A 17,500-nucleotide genomic window follows, 5' to 3' on the forward strand; every position below is an offset into this window, starting at 1 on the left:
ATCTTAATAATCGGTGGCCTCTCCGCGTCCAGCTTACCTTTGACGAGCAGCATCTCCGTTTTCTGTGCCGATAACGTTAGCTTCTTCCTGGTGCACCAGGTAGAGACTCGGGTAACTACCTCCTGTCCCTTTTCCTGGAGCTCGTTCCTCGTGTTGCCGGCAATTAGAATCACGATGTCGTCCGCGTACGCGATGGGTTCGCACCCTGTCGCGTTTCCCGCTAGCTCAGCCAGCAGGTCATCAAATACGAGATTCCAGAAACTTGGTCCCAGTACCGATCCCTGCGGGCATCCTTTCGTGACGGGCTTGCTCACTGCTTCGTTTTTCCCAGCAATCTGTACGGTTCTTTCGGAGAAGTAGCTCCTTGTTAACCGGTACAGGTTGTCGGGGCATTCTCTTCTTTTGAGCTCGTGCAGCACGTTCGGCCACCAGACGTTGTCGAAGGCTCCTGATATATCGAGTGCTATTGCGAGGACGTACCTCTTCTCGCTCATTTGCTCGATTTTCTCGCGGAGCTTGATGATCGCGTCCACCGTCGATCTTCCGGGGCGAAAGCCATATTGTCTGTCGGAGGAGAGCGCGTGGTCGTGGAAGATAGGTGCCATCCTGGTGGCCATTAGCCTTTCTAGCAGCTTGCCTATCATGGAGAGCAGACAGATTGGCCTGTAGGATTTCGGATTGCTTCTGTCCCGATCCGGTCCCTTGGGGATGGTGATAACATTTGCGACCTTCCACCGTTTGGGGAATATTCCCCAGGCGAGGCAGCCGTTCATGAGCCTTAGGAGCTCCTGGTGTATTCTTCCCCAGGCCCGTTGGATTATTTCGACCTCAATCAGGTCGGGGCCTGGGCACTTCCCCTTCCTCAGCCGTTTCACGGCGTCACTGAGTTCCTCGAAGCTGAATTCAGGGGTGTCTTCTACGTTGGGGGGGTTTGTCGAGTTCCGCCTTATTTCCTTCTGCTCCTCCGTTTCGGTGTCTTCCTCGTCGTCGGGTAGAAGTGCGGACAACATCGCTGCCGCGGTCGTTCGCCAGTTGGAGGTATATCCGAGCGGCGTCTTCAGCGTCGATGTTGTTTCCTCTCCTCTGAGTTTCCTTGCGACTGTTTTGTAAGCGATGCCCCAAGGTTCCCTGTTACCCTCTTTGGTGACGAAGTCCTGCCAGCTCTGGATTTTTGCTCTTGCCAGCATCCTCTTATACTCCTTTCGTGTTGACCTGTACCGCAGCTTCTCCTGCTCCCTCGTAGCGGGGTCCCTGGCCCCCTGATACCTTCTTCTCGCCTGGTAGGTGTTTCTCTTTGCTCTGGTGAGTTCGGGCGTCCACCAGGGTACTGACCTGTAGTACCATTTCTTCTTTGGGATGGCGGTGTCGCAGGCACCTATCAGGGTTGCCTGGAGTTGCCCGGCCATTCTTTCGACGTCCTCTGCCTGCTGGAGGGTTGTTTCTTTGAGTGCCTCCATTTTCTCTGTGAGGGCACTCTGAAATACCTCCCAGTTGGCTTTTCGCGTGTTATAGCGTCTTTCCTGAAGCTGCGGTGTGGTGCTTCTCGTCCCGAAGTCGAGGAGCGTCTCCAGTATCCGGTGGTCACTGGAGGTACCATCTTCGCGTATCCTCCAGCCCTTTACAAGGAGTATTGCCTCTGGGCTCGCCATCGTCACGTCTATGTTTGATCGCCCTCGAGTTGTTTCAAACGTGTGGGGTTGTCCTGGTTGATTCAGGACATGGAGACCGTACTGCGCTATGACTGCCTCTAGGGCCTCGCCTCTGTCGTCGGTGCTCCTGCTGCACCACAGCGGTGATTTTGCGTTCGCATCCAGGCCGATGATGATCCTCTTGCCTCTGAGACACCGTAGTACCTTCTCCAACTGTTGCACGCCGACCTCGATGTTTCCTGTCGGCGGAAAGTACAGGCTTGCCGCGTACACCTCTGTTTCCCCGTCGCTTATCTGCACGCAGGAACAGTGTGTTGTGCAGAGTTCGGCGACCTCGAGGGGCGTTAGGGTCTCTGATTTTATCCCTACGGCCGCCATTGGCGGGTTGTGCTTCGACCCTCTGCAGGCGATCGCGACTCCTGTGCCGAATCCGGGTATTTTCCCATCGACGCTGTATGGTTCTTGCATTAATATTATGTCATCCCCATCGGCGTCCATTTGCGTCCGGATCTCATAAGGAGTTGTTTTGGATCGCTGCATGTTGTGCTGCAGGATCCTTATTTCCCTTTTCCTCCCAATTCCTCTTCTGTCCCTGCGTTGCTCTTTATACATATTGCGTCCTTGCTATTATTGCTTCCAAGGCTTTCGTATACATTGGGCATTTCGCGTTGGAAGCTGCGTGGTCGCCCTTCCTCCCTGCTCTCTTGCAGTTTACGCAGGTGGCGTGCCCATCCTTATCTTTGCACTCTTTAGTGCTGTGCCCACTTTCTGCACAGTGCGCGCAGATTTCGTAGTTAACGCGGCAATATTTTGCCACGTGTCCGTATCCTTGACACTTGTAGCAGCGACTAATTGCTATGTAATCTTTAACTTTGCAGGCATTCCATGAGAGGAAGATCTTACCTTTCAATAGTTTCTCCCTTACCTGGGGGGGCACTTCGATGACCCAGTTCGTCTCCTCTTGATCCTTTCTGCCGGTCCTGAAGCAGAACTTGATGGCTGCAACGTCGTCCTCATTTAGTCTTTCTTGGTTCTGCTTCCTCATGCAGGCCAGGATCTCCTTCTCTGGAATGTCCCTCGGGACGTCGTAGATGATCATCCTGGGGGGTCTCCGCTGCGGCGTGCTAGCTTTTAGTCCAGCCTCCTTTAGTTTCGAGTTCTCGGTGAACTCTTTTAGGCTCTCCGGCTTCGTCGTCTCAACGGCTAGGCCGTTTCCCTTTATTTTCCGGACGGCCGTAACTTGGATTCCTCTCTTGCGGGGATTCACTAGGGTGAACACCGCGTCAAGTGCTTCTTCGCTCGTTTGAATCTCGCCACCTTCTCTTTCCGGTCGAATTATGACCACATTTTTGGGCGGCTTGACCGCCGTCTGCTCGACCTTGTTGCTCGTTATCTTTACTTTTTCGGCATATGTCGGCTCCCTCTGTTCCTGCTGCGTCGTTCTCAAGACGGCTGTTTCTAGCCGCCTGGTTGCTTTGTTGACGGCGTTCATTATCGCCGTTTCCTTATTCTTCTCATCTCCGGCACTCTGCTCTAGCCTGCCTGTCAGGTAGCTATTATGGAGCAGTAGCTCGTCAACAATGCCCCTCATTTCTTTGAAGTGCCGTAGGATTACTGCGGCGTGTTCCTTGTTTATTTTCCTGGCCGAGTCTAAGCAGAACGCCGTGACCTTCCTCTCTATGTCACTGGCCTGTGCCTTTATATCGGGCACTTGCCGCTTATCCTCCCCGGCCAATCTCTCCTCATCTCTGGGGGGGTTGTTTCTCCCCAGGCTTGCTCTCATCGTCTTCTCTGGTATCCTCGGGCTTGGAGTGGCCTCGTTCTTTTCCATCTGTTTCCTCAGGGGTTGGAGGACCACTCTGGCCTCTGCGCCTGGCGACGAGTGCCCTAGCGTCGGCATCACCGGCTCCTTGCCGCTTCTTGCGGCTGCCGCTGCGGCTGTTCGCTTCCCGGTGGCTATGTCCAGCGGCGTATTGAATCCCCCTCGCGGACTTTCAGTTGGCGCTTTGTTCCCGCGAGCACTCCCGCGCTGAGTCCGGCGGCGTGCTCTTCACAGTTCAAAACCCCTGGGTTTGAATTTGAATTTGAATTTGCCGCCTAGCAGCGTGCTCTTGGTTCCCAAGATGCCCGGGCGGCGGCGCTTCGGTCGCTCGACCCAAGATGGCTGCCGCGCGTCCGCTAACCTATCCTCCCGCACGTGGCACTTTGTTTTGCTTTTCTCGCGCTTATTGCGGCAATTTCCACTAAACTTTCGGTGTGCACTATGTTTTTAGCACTCGCACTATCTATTATTTTAGTTTTCGTGCCCGAGATCTTCGATTTTCGCGTTTTTGTCCGCCACGTGGCCTAACCTCACTTCGCGCACGCGGCACTTTCTTTTGTTTTTCCGCGCTTATTGCGGCAATTTTCACTAAGCTTTCGGTGTGCACTATGTTTTTTAGCACTCGCACTACCTATTATTTTAGTTTCGTGCCCGAGATCTTCGATTTACGCGTTTTTGTCCGCCACGTGGCCTAACCTCGCTTCGCACACGCGGCACTTTCTTTGCTTTTTCCGCGCTTATTGCGGAAATCTCCACTAATATTTTTGCATGCACTTTATTTTAAGCACTAACTCTGCCTATTGAATTATTTTTCGCTCCCGAGATCTTTGATTTTTCGGTTTTTCCTATCCGTCGCGTCAGCTAACCTCACTTTTCGCACGTGGCGATTTACATTAGCTTTTTTCGCTCTGAATTCGGCGATCTCCACGATTCTTTTAACTACACGTTTTCCTCGGCACTCCCACTTTGCTTTAAATTAATTTTTACGCCCGAACTTTTTAATTTGCCCGGTTTTTTCGTTTATAGACTGCGGAGCGACGTGCACGCGTCCGTCCCACTTGCCGCCATCTTGGAAAACTAGTAGATAGGGACAAGTAGTATTGAGCGATTAGGGGCTCGACCGTTGGGCCGGCCACGCCATTCCCGGAGTATAGCACTCATACTGGCTTCGCTAGATGTTATTTATATCCTACTTTCTGACGTCCAATGCCCGGGGAACGGCGCGCATAGGTGGTCGGCGCGCGACTTGGAAAAACCCTGCCCTCTCCTTTCGGGTCAGTGGGCAAGTTGAACCTACCCTTTCGGGCGGCAGCTCGCTTAGCCGGCGCCGCGCGATGCGCGCATCGCGCAGCACCGTTACCAGCGGGGGCCACGGGGAGGCGGAGCTGCCAGCATATAGCTCGGTCCCAGCAGGTTGGCTTTGCAGCCGATTGTCCCTGCACCGTCACGGCACTCATTTGCATGAGCGTCGCCTGCGCTGACGGTCGCAGGTCTTATCTCCGGCTCGTGTTGGTTTTCTTGTCCTCTTATCCTTAGTTCTCTTCCTGTTCCCAGTGTTTTGTGTATTGTCCTGTCATGGGTCCTGTGTTTTCGTGCGTGTATCCCTTCTTCGCTGTTTTATCTTCTTCTTCTTCGTCTCCTTCCTGCTCCTCTACTATTGGGTGTCGCCGTCTTCTTCTTCGGAGAGTCCCTCTTCGTTGGTTTCTTCCTCTTGTTCCCGTCGTTGTACGGGCACGCACTGGGCCAGTCTTGGACTATGCCTTAGAGGCCGGCCTGCCTGCCCCTCCAGTTGCGTCGATCCTCTTCCTGGCAGTCGCCCTGGCTGCGTTGCGCCTCCCATTTCTAGGGCGTTCCTTCTCTTCTCCTCCTTCGCTTGGAGTACTTTCCTTGCAAACTGACAGAAGTGGGGGTATACGTCTTTTGTTACGTACTCCCGCTTTTCTTCCGGCCAGCGCAGATCGAGTTCTCCCAGTGCATTTCGGAATTCCTGCCTTTCTTCATCGAAGATTGGACAGTCTTCTAAGATGTGATGGGCGGTTTCTATTTCGCCGCATTCACATGTGTCCAATTCGCTGAGGTTGAATGACTTGAGCTTACCGTTGAAATCCCCGTGGCCGCTAATGAACTGTGTCGTGTAGTGGTCGGGTCTCACCCAGCGGTTCTCCAGTCTGTCCTTGATGCTAGCAAAGTAGTCGAAGGTCGTCCTGCCCTTTGGCGTTGTTTGCCAGCGCTCTTGCCACTTATCTAACGCCTCGCCGACAATGGATTTCTCGTCGGGCGCTTCGTCGCGCCTCCTCTTCTTATTGTGGAGTCTTGCCCTGATTTCGACTAGGAGGTCAATAGGAATGACTCCGGCGATAACCTGCAGTGCCTCGGTTGACGTGGTTCTATAGGCCTTGGTCACTCGGAGGAGTGCCATCCTCTGTGACCTTATCAGCTTGCTCCTCGCTTTCCCTTTCAGTAGGTCGCTCCAGCCGGCTGCGGCGTATGTGGTTATCGGCTCGTACAGCCCTCTGTACAGAGTACGCATGGCCGCGTGTCCGAGTCCCCATTTCGCCTTGGCCACCCTCGCGAGGCTGTTGAAGAGTTTTTGACACTTACCTGTTATTGCCTCCACGTGCTTGTTGACTTTTAGCCCTCCTTCGAGGTGCACTCCAAGGTATTTGATTGCCTGCTCCATCCTTATATTCCTGCCGCTAATCTTAATAATCGGTGGCCTCTCCGCGTCCAGCTTACCTTTGACGAGCAGCATCTCCGTTTTCTGTGCCGATAACGTTAGCTTCTTCCTGGTGCACCAGGTAGAGACTCGGGTAACTACCTCCTGTCCTTTTTCCTGGAGCTCGTTCCTCGTGTTGCCGGCAATTAGAATCACGATGTCGTCCGCGTACGCGATGGGTTCGCACCCAGTCGCGTTTTCCGCTAGCTCAGCCAGCAGGTCATCAAATACGAGATTCCAGAAACTTGGTCCCAGTACCGATCCCTGCGGGCATCCTTTCGTGACGGGCTTGCTCACTGCTTCGTTTTTCCCAGCAATCTGTACGGTTCTTTCGGAGAAGTATCTCCTTGTTAACCGGTACAGGTTGTCGGGGCATTCTCTTCTTTTGAGCTCGTGCAGCACGTTCGGCCACCAGACGTTGTCGAAGGCTCCTGATATATCGAGTGCTATTGCGAGGACGTACCTCTTCTCGCTCATTTGCTCGATTTTCTCGCGGAGCTTGATGATCGCGTCCACCGTCGATCTTCCGGGGCGAAAGCCATATTGTCTGTCGGAGGAGAGCGCGTGGTCGTGGAAGATAGGTGCCATCCTGGTGGCCATTAGCCTTTCTAGCAGCTTGCCTATCATGGAGAGCAGACAGATTGGCCTGTAGGATTTCGGATTGCTTCTGTCCCGATCCGGTCCCTTGGGGATGGTGATAACATTTGCGACCTTCCACCGTTTGGGGAATATTCCCCAGGCGAGGCAGCCGTTCATGAGCCTTAGGAGCTCCTGGTGTATTCTTCCCCAGGCCCGTTGGATTATTTCGACCTCAATCAGGTCGGGGCCTGGGCACTTCCCCTTCCTCAGCCGTTTCACGGCGTCACTGAGTTCCTCGAAGCTGAATTCAGGGGTGTCTTCTACGTTGGGGGGGTTTGTCGAGTTCCGCCTTATCTCCTTCTGCTCCTCCGTTTCGGTGTCTTCCTCGTCGTCGGGTAGAAGTGCGGACAACATCGCTGCCGCGGTCGTTCGCCAGTTGGAGGTATATCCGAGCGGCGTCTTCAGCGTCGATGTTGTTTCCTCTCCTCTGAGTTTCCTTGCGACTGTTTTGTAAGCGATGCCCCAAGGTTCCCTGTTACCCTCTTTGGTGACGAAGTCCTGCCAGCTCTGGATTTTTGCTCTTGCCAGCATCCTCTTATACTCCTTTCGTGTTGACCTATACCGCAGCTTCTCCTGCTCCCTCGTTGCGGGGTCCCTGGCCCCCTGATACCTTCTTCTCGCCTGGTAGGTGTTTCTCTTTGCTCTGGTGAGCTCGGGCGTCCACCAGGGTACTGACCTGTAGTACCATTTCTTCTTTGGGATGGCGGTGTCGCAGGCACCTATCAGGGTTGCCTGGAGTTGCCCGGCCATTCTTTCGACGTCCTCTGCCTGCTGGAGGGTTGTTTCTTTGAGTGCCTCCATTTTCTCTGTGAGGACACTCTGAAATACCTCCCAGTTGGCTTTTCGCGTGTTATAGCGTCTTTCCTGAAGCTGCGGTGTGGTGCTTCTCGTCCCGAAGTCGAGGAGCGTCTCCAGTATCCGGTGGTCACTGGAGGTACCATCTTCGCGTATCCTCCAGCCCTTTACGAGGAGTATTGCCTCTGGGCTCGCCATCGTCACGTCTATGTTTGATCGCCCTCGAGTTGTTTCAAACGTGTGGGGTTGTCCTGGTTGATTCAGGACATGGAGACCGTACTGCGCTATGACTGCCTCTAGGGCCTCGCCTCTGTCGTCGGTGCTCCTGCTGCACCACAGCGGTGATTTTGCGTTCGCATCCAGGCCGATGATGATCCTCTTGCCTCTGAGACACCGTAGTACCTTCTCCAACTGTTGCACGCCGACCTCGATGTTTCCTGTCGGCGGAAAGTACAGGCTTGCCACGTACACCTCTGTTTCCCCGTCGCTTATCTGCACGCAGGAACAGTGTGTTGTGCAGAGTTCGGCGACCTCGAGGGGCGTTAGGGTCTCTGATTTTATCCCTACGGCCGCCATTGGCGGGTTGTGCTTCGACCCTCTGCAGGCGATCGCGACTCCTGTGCCGAATCCGGGTATTTTCCCATCGACGCTGTATGGTTCTTGCATTAATATTATGTCATCCCCATCGGCGTCCATTTGCGTCCGGATCTCATAAGGAGTTGTTTTGGATCGCTGCATGTTGTGCTGCAGGATCCTTATTTCCCTTTTCCTCCCAAGTCCTCTTCTGTCCCTGCGTTGCTCTTTATACATATTGCGTCCTTGCTATTATTGCTTCCAAGGCTTTCGTATACATTGGGCATTTCGCGTTGGAAGCTGCGTGGTCTCCCTTCCTCCCTGCTCTCTTGCAGTTTACGCAGGTGGCGTGCCCATCCTTATCTTTGCACTCTTTAGTGCTGTGCCCACTTTCTGCACAGTGCGCGCAGATTTCGTAGTTAACGCGGCAATATTTTGCCACGTGTCCGTATCCTTGACACTTGTAGCAGCGACTAATTGCTATGTAATCTTTAACTTTGCAGGCATTCCATGAGAGGAAGATCTTACCTTTCAATAGTTTCTCCCTTACCTGGGGGGGCACTTCGATGACCCAGTTCGTCTCCTCTTGATCCTTTCTGCCGGTCCTGAAGCAGAACTTGATGGCTGCAACGTCGTCCTCATTTAGTCTTTCTTGGTTCTGCTTCCTCATGCAGGCCAGGATCTCCTTCTCTGGAATGTCCCTCGGGACGTCGTAGATGATCATCCTGGGGGGTCTCCGCTGCGGCGTGCTAGCTTTTAGTCCAGCCTCCTTTAGTTTCGAGTTCTCGGTGAACTCTTTTAGGCTCTCCGGCTTCGTCGTCTCAACGGCTAGGCCGTTTCCCTTTATTTTCCGGACGGCCGTAACTTGGATTCCTCTCTTGCGGGGATTCACTAGGGTGAACACCGCGTCAAGTGCTTCTTCGCTCGTTTGAATCTCGCCACCTTCTCTTTCCGGTCGAATTATGACCACATTTTTGGGCGGCTCGACCGCCGTCTGCTCGACCTTGTTGCTCGTTATCTTTACTTTTTCGGCGTATGTCGGCTCCCTCTGTTCCTGCTGCGTCGTTCTCAAGACGGCTGTTTCTAGCCGCCTGGTTGCTTTGTTGACGGCGTTCATTATCGCCGTTTCCTTGTTCTTCTCATCTCCGGCACTCTGCTCTAGCCTGCCTGTCAGGTAGCTATTATGGAGCAGTAGCTCGTCAACAATGCCCCTCATTTCTTTGAAGTGCCGTAGGATTACTGCGGCGTGTTCCTTGTTTATTTTCCTGGCCGAGTCTAAGCAGAACGCCGTGACCTTCCTCTCTATGTCACTGGCCTGTGCCTTTATATCGGGCACTTGCCGCTTATCCTCCCCGGCCAATCTCTCCTCATCTCTGGGGGGGTTGTTTCTCCCCAGGCCTGCTCTCATCGTCTTCTCTGGTATCCTCGGGCTTGGAGTGGCCTCGTTCTTTTCCATCTGTTTCCTCAGGGGTTGGAGGACCACTCTGGCCTCTGCGCCTGGCGACGAGTGCCCTAGCGTCGGCATCACCGGCTCCTTGCCGCTTCTTGCGGCTGCCGCTGCGGCTGTTCGCTTCCCGGTGGCTATGTCCAGCGGCGTATTGAATCCCCCTCGCGGACTTTCAGTTGGCGCTTTGTTCCCGCGAGCACTCCCGCGCTGAGTCCGGGCGGCGTGCTCTTCACAGTTCAAAACCCCTGGGTTTGAATTTGAATTTGAATTTGCCGCCTAGCAGCGTGCTCTTGGTTCCCAAGATGCCCGGGCGGCGGCGCTTCGGTCGCTCGACCCAAGATGGCTGCCGCGCGTCCGCTAACCTATCCTCCCGCACGTGGCACTTTGTTTTGCTTTTCTCGCGCTTATTGCGGCAATTTCCACTAAACTTTCGGTGTGCACTATGTTTTTAGCACTCGCACTATCTATTATTTTAGTTTTCGTGCCCGAGATCTTCGATTTTCGCGTTTTTGTCCGCCACGTGGCCTAACCTCACTTCGCGCACGCGGCACTTTCTTTTGTTTTTCCGCGCTTATTGCGGCAATTTTCACTAAACTTTCGGTGTGCACTATGTTTTTTAGCACTCGCACTACCTATTATTTTAGTTTCGTGCCCGAGATCTTCGATTTACGCGTTTTTGTCCGCCACGTGGCCTAACCTCGCTTCGCACACGCGGCACTTTCTTTGCTTTTTCCGCGCTTATTGCGGAAATCTCCACTAATATTTTTGCATGCACTTTATTTTAAGCACTAACTCTGCCTATTAAATTATTTTTCGCTCCCGAGATCTTTGATTTTTCGGTTTTTCCTATCCGTCGCGTCAGCTAACCTCACTTTTCGCACGTGGCGATTTACATTAGCTTTTTTCGCTCTGAATTCGGCGATCTCCACGATTCTTTTTAACTACACGTTTTCCTCGGCACTCCCACTTTGCTTTAAATTAATTTTTACGCCCGAACTTTTTAATTTGCCCGGTTTTTTCGTTTATAGACTGCGGAGCGACGTGCACGCGTCCGTCCCACTTGCCGCCATCAGTAGATAGGGACAAGTAGTATTGAGCGATTAGGGGCTCGACCGTTGGGCCGGCCACGCCATTCCCGGAGTATAGCACTCATACTGGCTTCGCTAGATGTTATTTATATCCTACTTCCTGACGTCCAATACCCGGGGAACGGCGCGCATAGGTGGTCGGCGCGCGACTTGGAAAAACCCTGCCCTCTCCTTTCGGGTCAGTGGGCAAGTTGAACCTACCCTTTCGGGCGGCAGCTCGCTTAGCCGGCGCCGCGCGATGCGCGCATCGCGCAGCACCGTTACCAGCGGGGGCCACGGGGAGGCGGAGCTGCCAGCATATAGCTCGGTCCCAGCAGGTTGGCTTTGCAGCCGATTGTCCCTGCACCGTCACGGCACTCATTTGCATGAGCGTCGCCTGCGCTGACGGTCGCAGGTCTTATCTCCGGCTCGTGTTGGTTTTCTTGTCCTCTTATCCTTAGTTCTCTTCCTGTTCCCAGTGTTTTGTGTATTGTCCTGTCATGGGTCCTGTGTTTTCGTGCGTGTATCCCTTCTTCGCTGTTTTATCTTCTTCTTCTTCGTCTCCTTCCTGCTCCTCTACTATTGGGTGTCGCCGTCTTCTTCTTCGGAGAGTCCCTCTTCGTTGGTTTCTTCCTCTTGTTCCCGTCGTTGTACGGGCACGCACCGGGCCAGTCTTGGACTATGCCTTAGAGGCCGGCCTGCCTGCCCCTCCAGTTGCGTCGATCCTCTTCCTGGCAGTCGCCCTGGCTGCGTTGCGCCTCCCATTTCTCGTAGGGCGTTCCTTCTCTTCTCCTCCTTCGCTTGGAGTACTTTCCTTGCAAGCTGACAGAAGTGGGGGTATACGTCTTTTGTTACGTACTCCCGCTTTTCTACCGGCCAGCGCAGATCGAGTTCTCCCAGTGCATTTCGGAATTCCTGCCTTTCTTCATCGAAGATTGGACAGTCTTCTAAGATGTGATGGGCGGTTTCTATTTCGCCGCATTCACATGTGTCCAATTCGCTGAGGTTGAATGACTTGAGCTTACCGTTGAAATCCCCGTGGCCGCTAATGAACTGTGTCGTGTAGTGGTCGGGTCTCACCCAGCGGTTCTCCAGTCTGTCCTTGATGCTAGCAAAGTAGTCGAAGGTCGTCCTGCCCTTTGGCGTTGTTTGCCAGCGCTCTTGCCACTTATCTAACGCCTCGCCGACAATGGATTTCTCGTCGGGCGCTTCGTCGCGCCTCCTCTTCTTATTGTGGAGTCTTGCCCTGATTTCGACTAGGAGGTCAATAGGAATGACTCCGGCGATAACCTGCAGTGCCTCGGTTGACGTGGTTCTATAGGCCTTGGTCACTCGGAGGAGTGCCATCCTCTGTGACCTTATCAGCTTGCTCCTCGCTTTCCCTTTCAGTAGGTCGCTCCAGCCGGCTGCGGCGTATGTGGTTATCGGCTCGTACAGCCCTCTGTACAGAGTACGCATGGCCGCGTGTCCGAGTCCCCATTTCGCCTTGGCCACCCTCGCGAGGCTGTTGAAGAGTTTTTGACACTTACCTGTTATTGCCTCCACGTGCTTGTTGACTTTTAGCCCTCCTTCGAGGTGCACTCCAAGGTATTTGATTGCCTGCTCCATCCTTATATTCCTGCCGCTAATCTTAATAATCGGTGGCCTCTCCGCGTCCAGCTTGCCTTTGACCAGCAGCATCTCCGTTTTCTGTGCCGATAACGTTAGCTTCTTCCTGGTGCACCAGGTAGAGACTCGGGTAACTACCTCCTGTCCTTTTTCCTGGAGCTCGTTCCTCGTGTTACCGGCAATTAGAATCACGATGTCGTCCGCGTACGCAATGGGTTCGCACTCAGTCGCGTTTTCCGCTAGCTCAGCTAGCAGGTCATCAAATACGAGATTCCAGAAACTTGGTCCCAGTACCGATCCCTGCGGGCATCCTTTCGTGACGGGCTTGCTCACTGCTTCGTTTTTCCCAGCAATCTGTACGGTTCTTTCGGAGAAGTAGCTCCTTGTCAACCGGTACAGGTTGTCGGGGCATTCTCTTCTTTTGAGCTCGTGCAGCACGTTCGGCCACCAGACGTTGTCGAAGGCTCCTGATATATCGAGTGCTATTGCGAGGACATACCTCTTCTCGCTCATTTGCTCGATTTTCTCGCGGAGCTTGATGATCGCGTCCACCGTCGATCTTCCGGGGCGAAAGCCATATTGTCTGTCGGAGGAGAGCGCGTGGTCGTGGAAGATAGGTGCCATCCTGGTGGCCATTAGCCTTTCTAGCAGCTTGCCTATCATGGAGAGCAGACAGATTGGCCTGTAGGATTTCGGATTGCTTCTGTCCCGATCCGGTCCCTTGGGGATGGTGATAACATTTGCGACCTTCCACCGTTTGGGGAATATTCCCCAGGCGAGGCAGCCGTTCATGAGCCTTAGGAGCTCCTGGTGTATTCTTCCCCAGGCCCGTTGGATTATTTCGACCTCAATCAGGTCGGGGCCTGGGCACTTCCCCTTCCTCAGCCGTTTCACGGCGTCACTGAGTTCCTCGAAGCTGAATTCAGGGGTGTCTTCTACGTTGGGGGGGTTTGTCGAGTTCCGCCTTATTTCCTTCTGCTCCTCCGTTTCGGTGTCTTCCTCGTCGTCGGGTAGAAGTGCGGACAACATCGCTGCCGCGGTCGTTCGCCAGTTGGAGGTATATCCGAGCGGCGTCTTCAGCGTCGATGTTGTTTCCTCTCCTCTGAGTTTCCTTGCGACTGTTTTGTAAGCGATGCCCCAAGGTTCCCTGTTACCCTCTTTGGTGACGAAGTCCTGCCAGCTCTGGATTTTTGCTCTTGCCAGCATCCTCTTATACTCCTTTCGTGTTGACCTGTACCGCAGCTTCTCCTGCTCCCTCGTAGCGGGGTCCCTGGCCCCCTGATACCTTCTTCTCGCCTGGTAGGTGTTTCTCTTTGCTCTGGTGAGCTCGGGCGTCCACCAGGGTACTGACCTGTAGTACCATTTCTTCTTTGGGATGGCGGTGTCGCAGGCACCTATCAGGGTTGCCTGGAGTTGCCCGGCCATTCTTTCGACGTCCTCTGCCTGCTGGAGGGTTGTTTCTTTGAGTGCCTCCATTTTCTCTGTGAGGGCACTCTGAAATACCTCCCAGTTGGCTTTTCGCGTGTTATAGCGTCTTTCCTGAAGCTGCGGTGTGGTGCTTCTCGTCCCGAAGTCGAGGAGCGTCTCCAGTATCCGGTGGTCACTGGAGGTACCATCTTCGCGTATCCTCCAGCCCTTTACAAGGAGTATTGCCTCTGGGCTCGCCATCGTCACGTCTATGTTTGATCGCCCTCGAGTTGTTTCAAACGTGTGGGGTTGTCCTGGTTGATTCAGGACATGGAGACCGTACTGCGCTATGACTGCCTCTAGGGCCTCGCCTCTGTCGTCGGTGCTCCTGCTGCACCACAGCGGTGATTTTGCGTTCGCATCCAGGCCGATGATGATCCTCTTGCCTCTGAGACACCGTAGTACCTTCTCCAACTGTTGCACGCCGACCTCGATGTTTCCTGTCGGCGGAAAGTACAGGCTTGCCGCGTACACCTCTGTTTCCCCGTCGCTTATCTGCACGCAGGAACAGTGTGTTGTGCAGAGTTCGGCGACCTCGAGGGGCGTTAGGGTCTCTGATTTTATCCCTACGGCCGCCATTGGCGGGTTGTGCTTCGACCCTCTGCAGGCGATCGCGACTCCTGTGCCGAATCCGGGTATTTTCCCATCGACGCTGTATGGTTCTTGCATTAATATTATGTCATCCCCATCGGCGTCCATTTGCGTCCGGATCTCGTAAGGAGTTGTTTTGGATCGCTGCATGTTGTGCTGCAGGATCCTTATTTCCCTTTTCCTCCCAAGTCCTCTTCTGTCCCTGCGTTGCTCTTTATACATATTGCGTCCTTGCTATTATTGCTTCCAAGGCTTTCGTATACATTGGGCATTTCGCGTTGGAAGCTGCGTGGTCGCCCTTCCTCCCTGCTCTCTTGCAGTTTACGCAGGTGGCGTGCCCATCCTTATCTTTGCACTCTTTAGTGCTGTGCCCACTTTCTGCACAGTGCGCGCAGATTTCGTAGTTAACGCGGCAATATTTTGCCACGTGTCCGTATCCTTGACACTTGTAGCAGCGACTAATTGCTATGTAATCTTTAACTTTGCAGGCATTCCATGAGAGGAAGATCTTACCTTTCAATAGTTTCTCCCTTACCTGGGGGGGCACTTCGATGACCCAGTTCGTCTCCTCTTGATCCTTTCTGCCGGTCCTGAAGCAGAACTTGATGGCTGCAACGTCGTCCTCATTTAGTCTTTCTTGGTTCTGCTTCCTCATGCAGGCCAGGATCTCCTTCTCTGGAATGTCCCTCGGGACGTCGTAGATGATCATCCTGGGGGGTCTCCGCTGCGGCGTGCTAGCTTTTAGTCCAGCCTCCTTTAGTTTCGAGTTCTCGGTGAACTCTTTTAGGCTCTCCGGCTTCGTCGTCTCAACGGCTAGGCCGTTTCCCTTTATTTTCCGGACGGCCGTAACTTGGATTCCTCTCTTGCGGGGATTCACTAGGGTGAACACCGCGTCAAGTGCTTCTTCGCTCGTTTGAATCTCGCCGCCTTCTCTTTCCGGTCGAATTATGACCACATTTTTGGGCGGCTTGACCGCCGTCTGCTCGACCTTGTTGCTCGTTATCTTTACTTTTTCGGCATATGTCGGCTCCCTCTGTTCCTGCTGCGTCGTTCTCAAGACGGCTGTTTCTAGCCGCCTGGTTACTTTGTTGACGGCGTTCATTATCGCCGTTTCCTTATTCTTCTCATCTCCGGCACTCTGCTCTAGCCTGCCTGTCAGGTAGCTATTATGGAGCAGTAGCTCGTCAACAATGCCCCTCATTTCTTTGAAGTGCCGTAGGATTACTGCGGCGTGTTCCTTGTTTATTTTCCTGGCCGAGTCTAAGCAGAACGCCGTGACCTTCCTCTCTATGTCACTGGCCTGTGCCTTTATATCGGGCACTTGCCGCTTATCCTCCCCGGCCAATCTCTCCTCATCTCTGGGGGGGTTGTTTCTCCCCAGGCTTGCTCTCATCGTCTTCTCTGGTATCCTCGGGCTTGGAGTGGCCTCGTTCTTTTCCATCTGTTTCCTCAGGGGTTGGAGGACCACTCTGGCCTCTGCGCCTGGCGACGAGTGCCCTAGCGTCGGCATCACCGGCTCCTTGCCGCTTCTTGCGGCTGCCGCTGCGGCTGTTCGCTTCCCGGTGGCTATGTCCCGCGGCGTATTGAATCCCCCTCGCGGACTTTCAGTTGGCGCTTTGTTCCCGCGAGCACTCCCGCGCTGAGTCCGGCGGCGTGCTCTTCACAGTTCAAAACCCCTGGGTTTGAATTTGAATTTGAATTTGCCGCCTAGCAGCGTGCTCTTGGTTCCCAAGATGCCCGGGCGGCGGCGCTTCGGTCGCTCGACCCAAGATGGCTGCCGCGCGTCCGCTAACCTATCCTCCCGCACGTGGCACTTTGTTTTGCTTTTCTCGCGCTTATTGCGGCAATTTCCACTAAACTTTCGGTGTGCACTATGTTTTTAGCACTCGCACTATCTATTATTTTGGTTTTCGTGCCCGAGATCTTCGATTTTCGCGTTTTTGTCCGCCACGTGGCCTAACCTCACTTCGCGCACGCGGCACTTTCTTTTGTTTTTCCGCGCTTATTGCGGCAATTTTCACTAAACTTTCGGTGTGCACTATGTTTTTTAGCACTCGCACTACCTATTATTTTAGTTTCGTGCCCGAGATCTTCGATTTACGCGTTTTTGTCCGCCACGTGGCCTAACCTCGCTTCGCACACGCGGCACTTTCTTTGCTTTTTCCGCGCTTATTGCGGAAATCTCCACTAATATTTTTGCATGCACTTTATTTTAAGCACTAACTCTGCCTATTGAATTATTTTTCGCTCCCGAGATCTTTGATTTTTCGGTTTTTCCTATCCGTCGCGTCAGCTAACCTCACTTTTCGCACGTGGCGATTTACATTAGCTTTTTTCGCTCTGAATTCGGCGATCTCCACGATTCTTTTTAACTACACGTTTTCCTCGGCACTCCCACTTTGCTTTAAATTAATTTTTACGCCCGAACTTTTTAATTTGCCCGGTTTTTTCGTTTATAGACTGCGGAGCACGCGTCCGTCCCACTTGCCGCCATCTTGGAAACTAGTAGATAGGGACATACATACATATATGCAATTTTTGGTAACGGGTACTTTCCCAGACTTTTGTCCATACAGTAACCCGGGTCCCCTGGACCAATTGGGGTTGGGTAAACGCCCAACCATCGCGCAAGGCACACAGTGCCCTGCTTCCTGGATTAGCTAGGCCTGCAGGGGCTGTCGCTCGTCTCAGGTCGAACGGGGCCCTTTCTAAGCCCTACCGTCTACCGGGACGGTACCGGAGCAGTTGGGACGCTGCTCACACGCCGTAGACCATTCGGTGTAGGACGAACACCTTAACTCGGCCCTCTTGCCAGCATCTTGGCCATCAACCACTGCCACCACGAGTCCATACCCATTTTTGGCCGAGCAGAGGGGTCGCTACTCCCTCCGGGCTATAACTCGACCCGCCCGTGGTACCAGCCTAAGTCGCTGGTGGGACTATCGTGTGGATGTACGGCCACGTCACTACCGGCCCGGCGTCCTGCTAACCGAGCTCGGCAGACCCAGATGGGACTCACGTAAGCGGGGCTTACAGGGCGCCTACAAACCCTGAACTTTCCCCGACGGTCCCACCCTTGGCATCAGGATCGTGGGTGCGCTACTACCCAAGGCCCCTTGGAGAGAG

General features: G+C 53.8%; 1 long non-coding RNA gene across 1 annotated transcript in view; it reads left to right on the forward strand.

The window, feature by feature from the left end:
• The window catches only part of LOC126927291 (uncharacterized), a 19,655-nt gene that overhangs the window by 1,772 nt on the left and 383 nt on the right, over positions 1–17,500 (forward strand). The gene's annotated exons all lie outside the window — the stretch shown is intronic.

This window comes from Bombus affinis, unplaced genomic scaffold, assembly GCF_024516045.1.
Source record: "Bombus affinis isolate iyBomAffi1 unplaced genomic scaffold, iyBomAffi1.2 ctg00000082.1, whole genome shotgun sequence".
Taxonomy (NCBI): Eukaryota; Metazoa; Arthropoda; class Insecta; order Hymenoptera; family Apidae; genus Bombus; species Bombus affinis.